This window comes from Plecotus auritus, assembly GCF_963455305.1.
Source record: "Plecotus auritus genome assembly, chromosome: 7".
NCBI lineage: Eukaryota > Metazoa > Chordata > Mammalia > Chiroptera > Vespertilionidae > Plecotus > Plecotus auritus.
The window spans coordinates 100143440-100160212 of NC_137774.1; the positions used below are offsets into that span (position 1 = coordinate 100143440).

The 16773-nt window shown below is 36.8% G+C and overlaps 1 pseudogene across 1 annotated transcript; it reads left to right on the plus strand.

The window, feature by feature from the left end:
• Nucleotides 1-12835: 12835 nt before the first annotated feature.
• On the plus strand, nucleotides 12836-15984 carry LOC308253028 (small ribosomal subunit protein eS1-like; annotated as a pseudogene). Its single transcript has 2 exons — nucleotides 12836-12961; nucleotides 15398-15984. The product of its transcript is annotated as a small ribosomal subunit protein eS1-like (transcript).
• Nucleotides 15985-16773: the final 789 nt, after the last annotated feature.

Below are 16773 nucleotides of genomic sequence, written 5' to 3' on the forward strand. Positions count from 1 at the left end.
GCCACAACTCAGGTATGGTAGTGCCTGTAGGAGCAAAGCTACAGATATCTTTCAGCGTTCTATGATGGAGCCAGATGTTCACATCACAGCAATTAATGCCATTTTTGTTTGTTTGTTTTTAATTAATAGACTTTATATAAAGTAAAGAGGATTCACAAATACCCCCTTTCCCTAACTACCCCTCCCAAGTTTCCCCATTATTAATATCTGGCATTAGTATAGTACACTTGAAGAGCCAGTATTGATACATTATTATCATTAATTAAAGCCCATAGTCTGCATTTTGATTCACCTCTTTGTGTTGTGCATTCTATGGGTTTTGACAAATGTATAAAGACATGTCTCTACCATTATAATATCATACAGAATAGTTTTACTGCCATAAAAATCCCGTATGTGCCACCTTTTCATCCCCACTACTTCCCTTGCCACAAACTCCTGGCAACAACTGGTCTTGTAACTATCTGATAGTTTTGCTTGAATATCACATAGTTGGAATCAAACAGTAGGTAGCTTTTTCAAATTGCTTTCTTTCATTTAGGAATATGTATTTAAGTTTCCTTCGTATCTTTTCAATATACATTAAATGTTCTTCATATATTGAAAGATCATTTCTTTGTCTTATTGTATGGATATACCACAGTTAATTTACCCATTCACCTATTGAAGGACACCTTGGTTGCTTCTGAGTTTGGGGAATTATGAATAAAGCTGCTATCAACATTCATGTAATAGTCTTTTGTTTAGCTCATTTGGGTAAGTACCATTCATTTTTAAGGTTTTCACTAACTTGAATAAATACCAAGAAAGGTGAATACTGGATTACACGTTGGGAGAATGTTTAGCTTTGTATGAAACTGCCAAAATGCCTTACGAAGTGGTTGTACCACATTAATAACTCTTTTTATAAGACAGCTATTTTGTAGCCCCTTTAAAAGGCAAAAATAATACCTTCATGAAATCTTATCAGCTCCCCTAAAAGGGAAACAAAGGTGATTGTCTCTTCAGCAGAAGAAGAAAATAATAAAGCAGGGAGGACAGGTAGAGATTTTCTCTACTTAGCACTAGAGATCCCGGAACCTTTCTAGTACAAAACAAAGCTTTAATCATAAGTTGGAATTTCTGAAAATAACTTAGTGTTTATGGCTGTTTCCACCTGAACTTCAGCTATTAATTAACATTCTTTTGGTAAGTGCATTTTGAGACTCTGGCTGGAGTCAAAGCTTGTATTTCCAAAACTTTGTGAACAATATTGTTGGTAGTTTCTAAATATATGTTTACTGAAAATAACAACAGAAGGTAATGCTGGATTGTAGAGAAGGTATTAATTTCCTTCCAGCTTTTCAGTCAATGCGGATAGGTTTTAAATCCTTTTCCATCCTCTTAAAAAAATTTCTGCAAAGAGAAACAGATGGTCTACCCCGCCTAGCACACCTGTTTTACTGGTTACTCTTTGTCAGACAAAGCTTCAGACACACAAGACTCGCCCTGATTTACTAAAATACTGCATAACTATAATATTCATGTTCCTCTCCAGAGAGTAAAGGAACTGAGTGTTTCCCAGCTTTCCTTAAGTACCATTGCCATTCATAGAAGCAGATTTTACTTCAAAAATAAGGAAAGCACTCTCCCTCCCTGGAGTATGCCCTGCCTTTCCTTTACCTTCCCCCTCCCCCTCCCTGCCTCAGGCACCTTACCATTGGCTTCCTCACTCCCAAGCTCCAAGGGCCCTTCCTTTGCCTCTGTAACTCATTTCCTAAGCCCATTTCTTCTAGGAATTACTTTTTCCACCTCTGTAATTTACCCAATAATAATATTAAGAACACAAGACAATATAATGATATGATTAAAACGACTCCAGATTTCAGCACCCAAAGATAATTACTATTAATATTTTGAGTAATATACTTTCAGGTGTTTCTCAACATGTAGGCTTATAAAACTAAAATAATACTATACATAGAAGTGGGTAAAAGTAGGTTAGTAACTAATAAATAATATAATAATTAATAAATAAATGATAATATAAGAATAAACTGTATTTTGTGTACTCACAATTGTAAACCTACTTTGCCAGCCCCTGTATGTTGCACTGTTTTTTTAAAATCTTTTTTTTTAAACCTGCATCATGTTCTGTACATCTGTCATTGTTAAATACAGAACTAATTAATCACCATCATTTTTTATAGCTGCATAGTATTCAATTGTATAGTTATATCATATTTTTTACAAATATTTTATTGATTATCAATTAGGTTATTCTAATTTCTTGGTTTGATATGCAAAGGTTATAGAAAATATTTTTGAGGATTTATTTTATTATCTTCTTGTAATAAATTATCAGTAGTACAGTTATAAAGTTAAAGCCTATGTACTTTTTTGAGGTTACTATATTTTGCTAAATTGCCCTCCAAAAGGTTTGTATCAACCTAACTCCTACTAACATTACAAAAGAGTTGGCATTTTCTCACCAACTCACCAACCATGGGCATTTGATAGGTTTATAAAAAAGTATTTTTTGGTGAGAAAATGTAACCAATGTTGTATCCACTTATATTTCTTTACATCTAAATTAAAGCATCTTTTCATGTATTTATTGGCTATTTGTATTAAAATTTGTCTTTTGCCCATATTTCTACTATATAATGTTTTCCTTACTGGATGAAGATCTCACTGTATATTAGACTAAGCAAGATGAGTTTACTGAATTTCTAAAGAAACTGCTTTTTTAACATTTCTGTTTGGAAGCCTCAAATTTTAAGTCTTATCCCTAAATGTACATGCAAATTACTAGAATTCTGCTAAGAAAAAAATACATATTGCTTGGACAAAATGATACAAACGGATTATTTTCTACTCTTAAAACAGAGTTCAAATGACAGTTGAAAAAGTAACTTCTAATAGCCATCTGACAAATTTGGTTATTCACCAAGCAGTGAAAATCAGGGCAAACCGAAGAACACAAAACTAAGTTATGAGTGCACACAAACTGCTTTTAGTTTATAATTCTCGTGAATTCTTCCTGTGCACTCTAAAATGGTAGTATACAATGTTCGTTCTCTGTATCATTTACAGAAAATAACTGGAACTCAGGAAGTAAATTGGCACATAGCAGGCTCCCTTTGTGAAAATCATGTAGCCACCTGTGTCCCAGTTATACTCTAATTAGGTCCTCCACATTGCTCTGGGGAGAGCAAGTCACCCTAAATTAATGCTTTTCCATTGTTTCCTTAGGAACACGGCAAATTTCAGACTTTCAACTAAGTTTCCAGGTTTTGCGTTATTCCAGGGGCTCTAAAGAATGTGATGTACAGGAAGATGATAGCTTTTCTTATTCTTTCTGAGTCTAGAAAATAAGTAGGTGCCACCTGTCCAGGTTTGCAGAGAAGAGTAAAAAATCAGAGAGTAAAAGTATGTCACATGTGGGTTTGTTGCCATTGTATAGATTGTTTTGGTTAAAAAATTTTTTAAGCTATCAAGGATGTAATATAATATGTGCAGATTTCCTGTATGGAAACAATGAGTAGAGACTTCGGCTTAAATTCTAGGTCATCAAGAAACAGATCCACAACAGAATTTCTTAGCTTTTATTAACTGCAGAAAGAACACCTCTCAGGGAGAGAGGAAGCATCGTATTTAATCTGGCTCCGCTTTCACTCCTTCCAGGGGAAGAATGAGCTCTTTACTCAATGTGCATGTCGGTGATACAGTACTCTGCTCACGAAAGCCATGGGACCATTCAGCCATTTTAATGCAGGATGAAAAAGGAAACTGTGAATCTCTTCTTCCTCTAACTGTAGTCATCTCTGAGAGGAAGGGTGGGACATACCAAACATTTGTATAAAATCAGAATAAAATGTGATTTGCGTGTGTGTCTAAAATCCTGTCTTGTTCATATGTTCACTACTGGTTTTACGAGGATATCTTGTTCCCTAATTAGATTTTGAACTCCTTTGGGGCAGGGACTTCATCTCATAATTTTCTTGTATTCCCTTACAGCATATACAATGAGTGTTTGTTTATAGATTGCTTTGCAAGGCTTTGGGAAAATGAGCTAAACAGATCTACAATTGTGTCACACAATTGATTCATAATAAAACAAGGCCTTATAAACTCTATTAAAGAATTGTTCAAGACAGGTTTTACTTCAAAATAATCAAATAAAGACATGTCTCATGGTTTTCACGGAGTGTAGAATCTCCACTGAAAATAGACCATTATATGCATATTCTGCATGTACTGTGTGTGTGTGTGTGTGTGTGTGTGTGTGTGAATCACCTACCATGGAAAATCAATTTTAGTCCCAGAAATAATAAAAAATCAAAATTAGAAACACAGAATTTTGTAAGGCTGATTCCTAGATAAGAATATATTACTAGAAACCTGTATTTTTTCTGCAAAAATAACAATTGAAACGGAAAATTGGCCATTGGCTCTTTGTTCTTCAATAACAGGCTGTCATTAGACATATCTCTCTAAGGCTAAACTGGAACTTCAAGTTTTGTTATCCTCCCTTTTTAACTACAATTCTTTATACTCAGAGGACCCAGGTGCAGCTGAGTCCTGATAAACACATACACACACCTATACTAGCTTCTAGATATCAGGTGATTAAAAACATTAACTGCATCATTTTTTTTTACAGAAGGGTTTCATGCAGATGCTTATATAAATCAGTCATAATCTGAAGTTTTCATAATGACTTGCACTAATGTATTAGCCTTTATGGACATTTAATAATGGATAAAGATGTAGAATGCTTTGTTAAATACATAATAATGTTAAATTTAATATATTTTTATTCTATAATAGACTATTTTTAATAAATGACTGCATTCATTTACAAAATGAGTTGTGAGTCAATTATGCATAAAATAGGTTGACCAGATTTGAGTACAAAAATTCCAAAATAAAAAAAATAGACTCTTATTACTACTATAGTATAATATGATTATTTCCAAACATATTTTTGGTGGTCAGAATTCTTTTAATGGCAATCTACATGGTATACAGAAAAAATATGTAGTAATAAAACCAATGATTTGCATGATCTATTTTGGCCCAAACAGTCCATTCTCTGTCAATTAAGTAAACAAATTCAGTTTTTCAGTTCTCTTACAATAATCATATTATTTGCTAAATACTTATGTGCCAGGTGCTATGTTAGTTCATCGAATCCTTACAATAATATGAAGTAGGTATGATTACAGCCATTTTGCAGATGAAGAAACTGAGACTTAGGAAGTTTGAGTAACTTGCCCAAGGTCACAGAGCTAGTGAATGCATAGCTGAGCTTCAACTCTAGCTGCTCTAGCTTCAAAGCTTATGCCCGTGGTTCTTATTCATCACTACAAAAAAATACTCATTGGGCATATGCCATATGTCAGCCACCCTGCTCGATGCCAAGAATAAAGTAGTCAACTAGAAAATTTCTGCTTTCAATGGGACTTAGCAGGAGAAACTAATAGCAAAACAGTAAAAAGACAAGTGATAAAAGTCATTACATTTGTGTGAAGCACCATAGCACAGGTATATGGCTCCTGGGAATGGGACATTGCTGAGTCAAATGATTCTCCCTCACACCACTGGGTCATCTAGTTCATGCAGTGCTAACGCTTTGATGTTCCACAGCCCAGCACTGCCTCAGTCTCAAGGAGTTTGAAGTAACAGAACATAGAAAAGTTTTTTTTAAATATATTTTATTGATTTTTTACAGAGAGGAAGGGAGAGGGATAGAGAATTAGAAACATCGATGAGAGAGAAACATTGATCAGCTGCCTCCTGCACACCTCCTACTGGGGATGTGCCCTCAACCAAGGTACATGCCCTTGACCGGAATTGAACCTGGGACCTTTCAGTCCGCAGGCCGGCGCTCTATCCATTGAGCCAAACCGGTTAGGGCTAGAAAAGTTTTTTATTTGTATTACTGACAAATCTATCAGCTGGATCATCCCTCCAACCATAAAAGAAGGCAGAGGAAGATATGCCTGGAGGGATGATCCACATTCCGTAAGGGAAGCTTGCTGTCAGCCTCAGGAGTCAAGCTACTCCTCCAAGTGGCCAGACTGGGTCTCAGACCCACCTGGAGGACAGGGTCAGGTTTTGCAATTTGTACACCAGGACAGATGGCTTTCAGTTGGTGAGGACAATCTGATTAATTTATAATTTATTGCTTATTTTATGATTTTTTGGGTGGAGGGTATCATTTTGGAAAAAGATCCAATTGCATCCTGTGGCAGGCCCATACCCCTAAGAACACTGTCGATCAGACTCTTGGCTCCATTTTAACCTAAAACTGTTAGGCTGTTTCTTCCCTTGAAGTACACATCTGATACATGGGATTGTTTTTAATCACGTGACTTGATCAGGTGCCCATATACGTATATAAGGATGTCTCCATTAGTAGCTTTAAAATAACCATTACCACTGAGAAACCAAATTTAAATGGTTTCTGCATGTGCTCTAGACATTAGTTCCTTTGTAATATTCCATGAAACAAGTCAAAACAGTATTACAAAAATCTGTCTCTTTTGAATTTTTTCCCACTTAGGAGATGTATTCGTTTGCTGGGCTGCCAAACAAAGTGCCACGGAATGGGTAGCTGGGAGTCCAAGAGCAAGGTGTCGGTACTGTTGGTTTCTCCCGAGGCAACTTTCCTGGCTTGTAGATTGACTGTCATCTCCGTGTGTGTGTGTGTGTGTGTGTGTGTGTGTGTGTGTGTGTGTGTGTGTGTATGTCCTACTTTTCTCTTCTTATAAGGACACACATTGAATTTGGATCCACCCTAGTCACTTCACTTTCACTTAATCACCTCTTTAAAATCCCTCTCTCCAAAAATAGTCACATTCTGAGGAACTGGGAATTAAGACTTCAACATATGAATTTGGGAATGAGAGAGGGGGAGCACAATATGCCCCATAACAGGAGAGTTTACAAGATATGAGAGCCTTCCCTGTCCAGTTTATCATTTATTTATAGAGTATAAAGGTTTATGGTAACGTCTCCACTTCTAGTAGCTACTAAGGTTGGCCTAACTGGGCTCTTCTCCCCATCCCTTTATAGACAGCAGCTTCCTCTAGCACAGTGTTTGCTAGTGAGGGGTGTACACCACTGGACAGGAAGCTAGGTGTATAAATAACATTGAGTCACATAGTGAAAGTGATTTAATTCCCTTGCTGTTCTTCTGAGGAAGTCCTTAGGCAGTCTGGATTTGCTGGTAATGTTTTTAACACTTGTTAATTCCTCCTTACCCACTCCCCCACTGTTTGCTAAACAAACAGCAATCAGGCCTCATGCTCAAGAGCCTTTGGTAAGCAACAGCATCTAGTCCCAACTAAATACTATTTTTGTTGCTTGTTTGCTATCATTGCATTCACGAGGTCACCCACCATATTCATTTGCAGTGACTGTCAATTAAAATTGTGATATTTTATTTAAAATGAAATATTTAGGTTAAGAAAAAATAAGTTGAAAGGAAAGTATTAATGATAACATGAGTGGTAGGCAGATATGGAAAAATCATGAAGGTGGTCTACGAGGGATCTGAAGTCTTGGAAATGCTGCTTTTGAGTGTAAGATAAGCAGAAATACTGGTCTTACCGACTCTGAGCTGTTCACTCCTCAGAGCAATAACACTTCTAAGTCTACCCTGAGCCATCACTCTCAGTACTATTTTTTAAAATATATTTTTATTGATTTCAGAGAGGAAGGGAGAGGGTGAGAGAGATAGAAACATCAATGATGAGAGAGAATAATTGATTGGCTGACTCCTGCATGCCCCCTACTGGGAACTGAGCCTGCAACCTGGCATGTGCTTGGACAGGAAATCAAACCATGACCTCCTGGTTCATAGGTTGAAGCTCAACCACTGAGCCACACTGGCCAGCTCTCAGTACTATTGTGGTCAACACTGCTTCCAGGAAGCTGGCTGACTCCCAGAGTGGCAGGCCTTCTCCACTATAAGGAGAAGAGTGGGGCAGAGCTGCTTTCCCCTTTTGTTCTCCTGAAAACTGCCATATAAAGTATCTACTATCCACAGGGCAGGGCTCACTCTGTGGGTCCTTTCCCTTTTACTTCACTTCCAACCTTGACATGAGTACGTCTTTCACCTTAATAAAGGAGCAGCTAAACAGAAGTTTAGTCCAGACACTCGTAGACAAAACAACATTTCTGATTTCCAGGAAATTCCAGCACATATCTGACTCATACTTATTTCCCAGTCTTGTTCTCTATCTTTGTCACAGTTCTGTTTTCTAATTTAAGGTTTTATTCCTTGTTTCCCTACTGAATTTCTGATTTAATGCTAACTTTAGGACTCAGCTCAAATAAGAGGCTAAGCTTATATTTGCATTGGACATTCTAGCTTTGTAAAATGTTTTATCCCCAAGAGTAAAATATATCCCTAATCAAAATTGTTTAAATAATCTATTATATAACTATTTGGTGGCTTTAGAAAAATTACTAATACATTTAATATTAAATTATTAATATTAAACAAAAAAAGCAGTTTACAAGACAGCATTCTGGAAAAGTACTACTTTTTAAAAGCATTATATATACACATTGCAATTGACTTATATAATTGGAAGTTATGACATAATGTTATCAATGGTTCTTTAGCTGGAGATGTTATGAACATCTTTAATTTAAGACTTTATACTTTTCTATATACTCTTAATTGTCTACATTTACTTTTATTTTATTTAAAATTCTAAAAAATATTAAATTTAAAATAGAGCTCATGTTTAAAAAAAAAGTTTTCTTCAAATGTTTCCAAGATGAGTCTCTACCATCTAAAATAGTGGCCCCTGCTGCCCAGGACTCAGAGAAATTCCCTTTGCCCTCAGCAGAGGTGCTGAGAAAGGTATAGTAATGCTACATTATTCCTGAACTATTCTCTACCAAGGGACACCGTCCTAGGTGAGATACAGGGCCAACAAAACAAGTTTGGCTGATTTCCCTAGTTCTGGGTTAGTGAAATCTCCCTCTTCCCCCCACCCCCCCCTCCCCCGCTTCACCCTCACCTTGAAGAGACTGAAAAACAATAGTTTTCCTCACAGGATTGTGAAACCAAAACAGCAAGTGAAAAGAGGCTGACACCAGGTTGGAATTTCAATAACCGGATACTTCATTTTATTCTTTTACAGCCATTTATTTTGGCCCCTCGATTATAAAGCTTTCTGTATGGCAATGGTTCTCAATCTTTTTAACCCCATCACCCACCAGATCCAGCATGGCTCCTAAGAGAACTAATTTTCAAAGGGATAAGAAAGCTAACCTCATGCAGGTGCAAATCAGAAGGGGGAAGGGAATTTTTTTTTTTTTATTGATTTTTTACAGAGAGGAAGGGAGAGGGATAGAGAGCTAGAAACATCGATGAGAGAGAAGCATCGATCAGCTGCCTCCTGCACACCCCCCACTGGGGATGTGCCCACAACCGAGGTACATGCCCTTGACCGGAATCGAACCTGGGACCCTTCAGTCCGCAGGCCGACGCTCTATCCACTGAGCCAAACCGGTTTCGGCAGGGGGAAGGGAATTTTACTTGGATTAAAAATACTCCTCAATGCTTCCAGTACTCTCCCACACACACTTTGATAATTACTGCTCTATAATATTTTATTGCTTTTTATTGAATATTCAAATCAACATCATAGACAATTATGTACTTAAACAAAACAGCTTTACCATATTCTGCTAAACATTGATAGAGCTACTTCCTTCTCCCTTCTCCCTTCCTACACACATCCTAACTTTCTTTTATGTTTTTAAAACCCATGTGCTACAGGGGAAGATATATTTCCTCTTCAGCTTCAGAGCTAGGTCTGGTTGTTTTATAGGTTATCTCAACCCCTTGAAGCAATGACTGGTTTTGGAATAGGGCCCAGGCAAATCAGCCCTAGCATTCCCTTGGCCACAGGATTGTTCAGAAATGAGCACGAGAACCAATGGGAGCCAATGAGATGCCAGCTACTTAGAAAGAAAAGTCCTTGCTTCTAGGGTAAAGGCCCCGGAAGAGACACACTCTTTCTCTGGAAGTCACTTTGTACTGTTGGGAAGCCTGGGACTGTCACAGCCTCTCCCCAATGAGGGAAGCTGACCTGAGAATGAAACAACTCCAAGTGTAGGATATAAATGGGGGATTTGCAGAGACTGCACCAACCGTGAAACCCTTCCTACTTCTAAAGGGCCAAGTGCATACATTTCCTTATTCAGTAAACCAGTTGGGGTAAAATTTTCCATTTTTTGCAGCTGAAAGCATACTACTACTGACACAATGTAAGTTATATTAAAGATTTCCTCAAAATACAGGTTTATGATCTTTGTGTAAACTGAGTTTCACTTCATAGGTTGGAATGAATAGGGAAAGAAAAGTTGCTTTAGTCTCTGTAACTGTTGATTTAAGTGAATTGCCTCAAATAGCATCTAAAATATGAATTCTAAAGTTTCCACTAAATACAGCATACTAATATGGTTGGTTACAAGAATTGAAGGCTTTCAGCAATCACAAAATGCCAATGACCTTAAAGCAAATTTCAGTAAGAGAATTTGTGCTTAAACTGTTTTACCTGTCATGTCCTTGAGATCTAATCCTAAAATATTAATGCTGATAAAAAATAATCAAGATACATTTCTTTGTGAATAATTTATGTATCATATCATCAGGTTGAAGAATGACATTGAAGAGAGATTTCAATAACTATTTATAGTATCATAAAAATAATCCCAATACTTTTTAAAAGTGGTGCCTTTTCAGACAATTCATTCCTTTAAATAAATTGAAATATTTTAAAATCACAACATTAAAATTATAAAAATAAAAGCAGGGCAACTTTGAAAAAAAATCATCTTCTTTCTTCTCAGGCGAAATAATTTCATATTTTGTTTTGTAGCTGGTATGTCTAGGAAATCAATACATTTAAGGGTGTAGGGAGAGGGGATGGATATAAAAACAGATGCAAGATAATCAACATGATTATTTTCTAGGAGAAATGTAACTGCGTTGGAAGTGAATGTTCCTGAAGATTACTTAGGTACCAAAATAATTTTGGAAAACCTATGTTACATTTTGATAGAAAATCTGCCCTTCAAAGATGTTTATTTTGGGGTTTCTACTTTTTCTCCATTAAATTCAGCAGTATTTATTTTGCAGAATACAGATCCATAGTCACTTTGCTATCCATCCTCCATTATTTACTTATATTTAATTTGCTATTTTCATACATTCCTACACCTTATAATAGCATGTGGCCACAGAGAAAATAATTGGTTATTTAAATTTAAATTGATTTCTATTTCTCTTCCATAGGAAAATAGGAAAGAGAAATAGATATACCAAAATAGAAAGCTCTTAAATTAAGGGAAATGTATTAAATTAACTCTATTCTTTTTGTGTGTGTGGATGTTTATGTTTGAGATTTTAGAATGGAAAGGGAGTATGTGATAAGGTCCAAACAAACAATATGAGACAATTTGTAGGTCCTATTTCCAAATATTTAAAACATTTTAATCCAATAAGAATGTTTTGAGGGGAGAAGGCTCATAAACAAAATATCTTAAGGAGTGAAAGTTTGACCAAAATAAATGACATATCTTTGAATATTGCCACGGTTGGTTTGAGGGGACTGGGAGAAAAAGGAACATGAAATAACTTTGTCTGATTACTGGGTACCAGATTGAAGTATGTTCTTTGATTTAAATGGATTTAAAGTTAATGAATTCAAGGGAACTGCTATGAGGTTCCACCTTTTCATATCAAAATGATAACATTAGGCACCTATACTCTTGAGAACCAGGTTTGGTAGGGAGAAAGCTAATTGATCTAGGTAGAAACACTTTAGGGAAAAGGACAAGAAGAAAAGAAACCTGATCGTGTATGTAAAATGAGCACTCCCTAAGCTCTACTCTTAGCAGTGGCAAGTTACCTATTTAGATGGGATGATAATTGGGTCCAATGCATTTGTTATATCATTTAATACTTTTTAAATGGAAGCAAACTCAAGTCCTGGAATGTCTGCTCAGTTGTCCTAAACTTTGAAGCTTACTTTAATTTAAAAAAAAAAAAAAAAAAGAAAAATCACCAGCGAACTTGACTGAACATAGATATATGATAAATTTATTCAATTCCTCTTATTAAGTTCGGAGGTAAATTTTCCAAGGTAGATAGCAAGGTTAATTTGGGTATTTGAAATTTAAAGAAACTCCTAGGAATTTATGGTTCTCTTTTGGTCCAGGAAAGAAATAGGAGAAAGTCCTTGAAAACTTCTGATTTCTACATTTAAAAAAATATTGAAGTATACAGTTTGACAAAAGTAGAAGGCTACTAGCCAAATATAACAAAATAATATTATAGCATTTTATTTTAAAGAAATGAATATTCCAAGAAATTATTTAATATTTTGATAAATCTACTCAATAATAGAGGATGTTGGTCAAACATATCAAATCATGTTAGGTTCAGAGTCCATCTACTGGCTAAAATCCATTATAGTTTCATCCATTTACTCGACAAATATTTATTGAATGCCTATTGTACCAAGCACTATAGACCCTGGGGATAGAGTTGAACAAAAAAGGTTCCTATCTCATGGAACTTAATTAGTAGATTGTACTTCATTGGACTGTGTTATTAACATAATGACTGGTTGATTTAAACAAGAATTTTGGATGCACTGTATCAAAACAATGTTAAAATTTCCATTAAGAAAATAATAACAAACAAGTATTAAAATGTCTTTTTAATTTCATCCTGCTGAGTAGACTTCATTTTGGTGTGTTGATATCCCCATTAGAGATAACAAAAACCAGTTTGTTAATAAATACAGCCTGGGTGGTTAATCCATTTTCTAAGGAAGATTGGTATAATGTGAAAGCATCAGCTATGTTCAATATAGGCAATATTGGAAAAACATTAGTCATGAGAACTCAAGGTACCATAATCATATCTGATGGTCTCAAAGGTGTTTTGTTTTTTTTTTAATCTATATTCTTATTGGTTTCAGAAAGGAAAGGAGAGGCAGAGAGAGATAGAAACATCAATAATGAGGATAAACCAAGATGGGGGCATAGGTAAACACCTAAACTGCTGCCTTGCACAACAATATCTAAACTACAACTAAAAGACCAAAACGGACACCATCCAGAACCACAGGAAAGCTGTCTGAGTAGATATTCTACAACTAGAAGAAAAGAGGAAAGCACATTGAGACTCAAAGGAGCTGCAAAAGGCTGAGGTACGGAGACTCGCACGCGGAGAGGACAGGCGGCTGTGTGCACGGGCGGCTGAGTGCGTGGCTGGCTTTCTAAAGCGGAGGGAGACGGAAGCTCCTGACTGCACTGAACTCCAGTCCCGCGCAAGACGCTGGGAAACCAGACTCATTCGGGGAAAATCTGGACTGTCAGAAAAAGATAAAGCACACTGAGACTCGGGAGCTGTGGAAGGCAGAGGTCCATAGGCGCGTGAGTGCAGAGAGGACTGACTGCTGAATGCACGGGCGGCTGAGTGCTCGGCTGGCCTTCTAAAGTGGGAGGGAGACTGAAGCTCCTGACTGCACTGAACTCCAGTCCCGGGAAAGTTTCTGGGAACCCCGACTCATTCGGGAAGAAACTGGACTGTCTGGCAGCGGGTGAAACATGAGGGCGGCTTTCTCTCAGAGGTGCTTACAGTGATTACCGAGGGACACTGAGACCCAGGGGCCTCATAGGGCAGGGCTGACGGGAAGCCAAGGCTGTCTGCTCTGCCCTGAGATTCTGCCCCATCTAAGCTGAGCACAGAGGCTTTTGCAATTTTGCAAGTGTTGTCTCATAAGAGTGTCTCCAGCACAGAAGTTCTCCCAGCGTAGACACAGCTGATCCTCACAGCCAATTGGCCTGGAGGTCAATTCCTCCCAGTGATACCAACAACAATCAAGGCTTAACTACAACAAGGCTGAGCACACAATCCACAAAGGGGTGCACCAAGAGTGTCCACCTCAGGTAACTGGGGAGGCTGAGCCACTGGGCCCTATAGGACACCTACCACACAAAGCAACTCTACCAACTCAGGGAAGCAGCGAAAATGCGGAGACAAAGAAATAGATCACAAATGAAAGAAATGGAGGAAAGCAAATGACTGGATATAGAGTTCAAAACCATGGTTATAAGGTTTTTCAAGAATTTTCTAGAAAAGGCCGATAAATTTAGTGAGACCCTTGAGGATATGAAAAAGGACCAACTAGAAATTAAACATTCACTGACTGAAATAAAAAAATATTATACAGAGACCTAACAGCAGACTAGAGGAACGCAAGAATCAAGTCAAAGATTTGAAATACAAAGAAGCAAAAAATACTCAGCCGGAAAAGCAAAAAGAAAAAAGAATCCAAAAATATGAAGATAGTGTAAGGAGCCTCTGGGACAACCTCAAGTGTACCAACATCCAAATTATGGGGATGCCAGAAGAAGAGAGAAAGCAAGATACTGAAAACCTATTTGAAGAAATAATGGCAGAAAACTTCCCCCACCTGGTGAAAGAAATAGACTTACAAGTCCAGGAAGCACAGAGAACCCCAAACAAAAGGAATCCAAGGAGGACCACACCAAGACACATCATAATTAAAATGCCAAGAGCAAAAGACAAAGAGAGAATATTAAAAGCAGCAAGAGAAAAACAGTTAGTTACCTACAAGGGAGCACCCATACGACTATCAGCTGATTTCTCAACAGAAACTATGTAGGCCAGACAGGAGTGGCAAGAAATAGTCAAAGTGATGAATAGCAAGAACCTACAACCAAGATTACTCTACCCAGCAAAGCTATCATTCAGAATTGAAGGACAGATAAAGAGCTTCACAGATAAGAAAAAGCTAAAGGAGTTCATCACCTCCAAACCAGTATTATATGAAATGCTGAAAGGTATTCTTTAAGAAGAGGAAGAAGAAGAAAAAGGTAAAGATAAAAATTATGAACAACAAATACATATCTATCAACAAGTGAATCTAAAAATCAAGTAATAAAAAATTCTGATGAACAGAATAAACTGGTGAATATAATAGAATCAGGGGCATAGAAAGGGAATGGACTGACAATTCTTGGGGGTAGGGGTGTTGGGGGATGCGGGAAGAGAATGGACAAAAAGGGTACATCTATGCTTGAGGACAGTAGGGGGGAGGTAAGGGCAGAGGGTGGGATGGAAACCGGGTGGAGGAGAGCTATGGCGGGAAAAAAGAGGAACAATTGTAATAATCTGAACAATAAAGATTTATTAAATTAAAAAAAAGAAACATCAATAATGAAAAAGAATCCCCTTCTAAGGATTGAGCCCGAAACTCAGGCATGTGCCCTGACCAGTAATCAAACTGAGACCTCTTGGTTCATAGGTCAATGGTCAATCATTGAGCCATGTCAGCTGGGCAAGAGCCATGTTTTTGAAATGAGCCTACCTTAACTGCAGAATAATAAAGTTGCATTTAGAAAATTCAAGTTAATTATTGAGAAGGTTCAGGGCAAAAACTGACTAATTTCCATGGCATGGATCTTACCCCTGACAAAATGTGCTCCATGGTCAAAAAATGGCAGACCATGACTGAAGCTCATGTTGATCTCAAGACTATCGTTGATTATTTGTATCATCTATTTTGTGTTGGTTTTACTAAAAAAAATGCAACAGTCTGATTAGGAAGACGTCTTATGCTCAGCATCAACAGGTCCACCGAATCCAGAAGATGATGGAAATCATGACCCAAGAGGTGCAGACAAATGACTTGAAATAAGTGATCAATAAACTGATTCCAGATTGTATTGGAAAAGACATAGAAAAGGCTTGCCAATCAATATATTTACTCTTCCTGTTAGAAGTCAAAATGGAGAAGCCCAACATTGACCTGGGAAAACTCATGGAGCTTCATGGTGAAGGTAGCAGTTCTGGAAAAGCTCCTGGGGATGAGACAGGTACTAAAAGTTAAATGAGCTGAAAGATATGCGCCTCCAGTCCAAGAATCTGTTTAAAATTCAGACTTTTAATGGTGACAAATAAAAAATCCTATTTTTTAAAAAACCTCGCATTGTATCTATAAGTATTGGTTTAAATTCTTCAGATGTCTAGATTTTTAAATATTTCTTTCTTTCTTTTCATTCCCTATGGAGTAATCCTTTTTGTCAGGCTTCTTGTGGCACAGTCAATGAGAACACTAATGAAACATAGAATCTTAATACTATACCTCTCTTCTTTTTCTTTTCTTTAATTTTTCCCTCCTTTTCCCTTTAACTCTTGTAGGATAATCATGTTTTTCAAGATTAACCCACTCACTCTCTTCTCTGATATCCAATGAAAAACCATTTGTTTATAGTCATCTAAATCTTTGAGCCTTTTCCCAAAGCATCACCATAAATCTTTCTTTTCCCTTTTAATCCAATAAATCATTTATTTTCCTATTGTTAAGAAGTTTCTAAAATTAAATAGATTACAAGGTATTTCTTAATGTATCAGAGAATGTCTGGTGGGTCTGAACAAGCCAATCTTGAAGCTACATTTCTTGATCTGTACCAAATTATGTCTTCACCTTTGTCCTCTACACATGTAACAATTATGTCTCTATTAATCTCTATCACTGGTGCAGATATAATCCTAACACTGTTGTAAATTTAACTTTACTTATTTAATAATAATTTATTGAGCCTCTACTATAAATTTACTCATGATACTCTTTTGAGCACTAGGGATATGGTAATGAACAAAATAGACTTGTTCTCTAATTTAGGGGAATTTACATTCACTGATTATTGGAAGATTATATA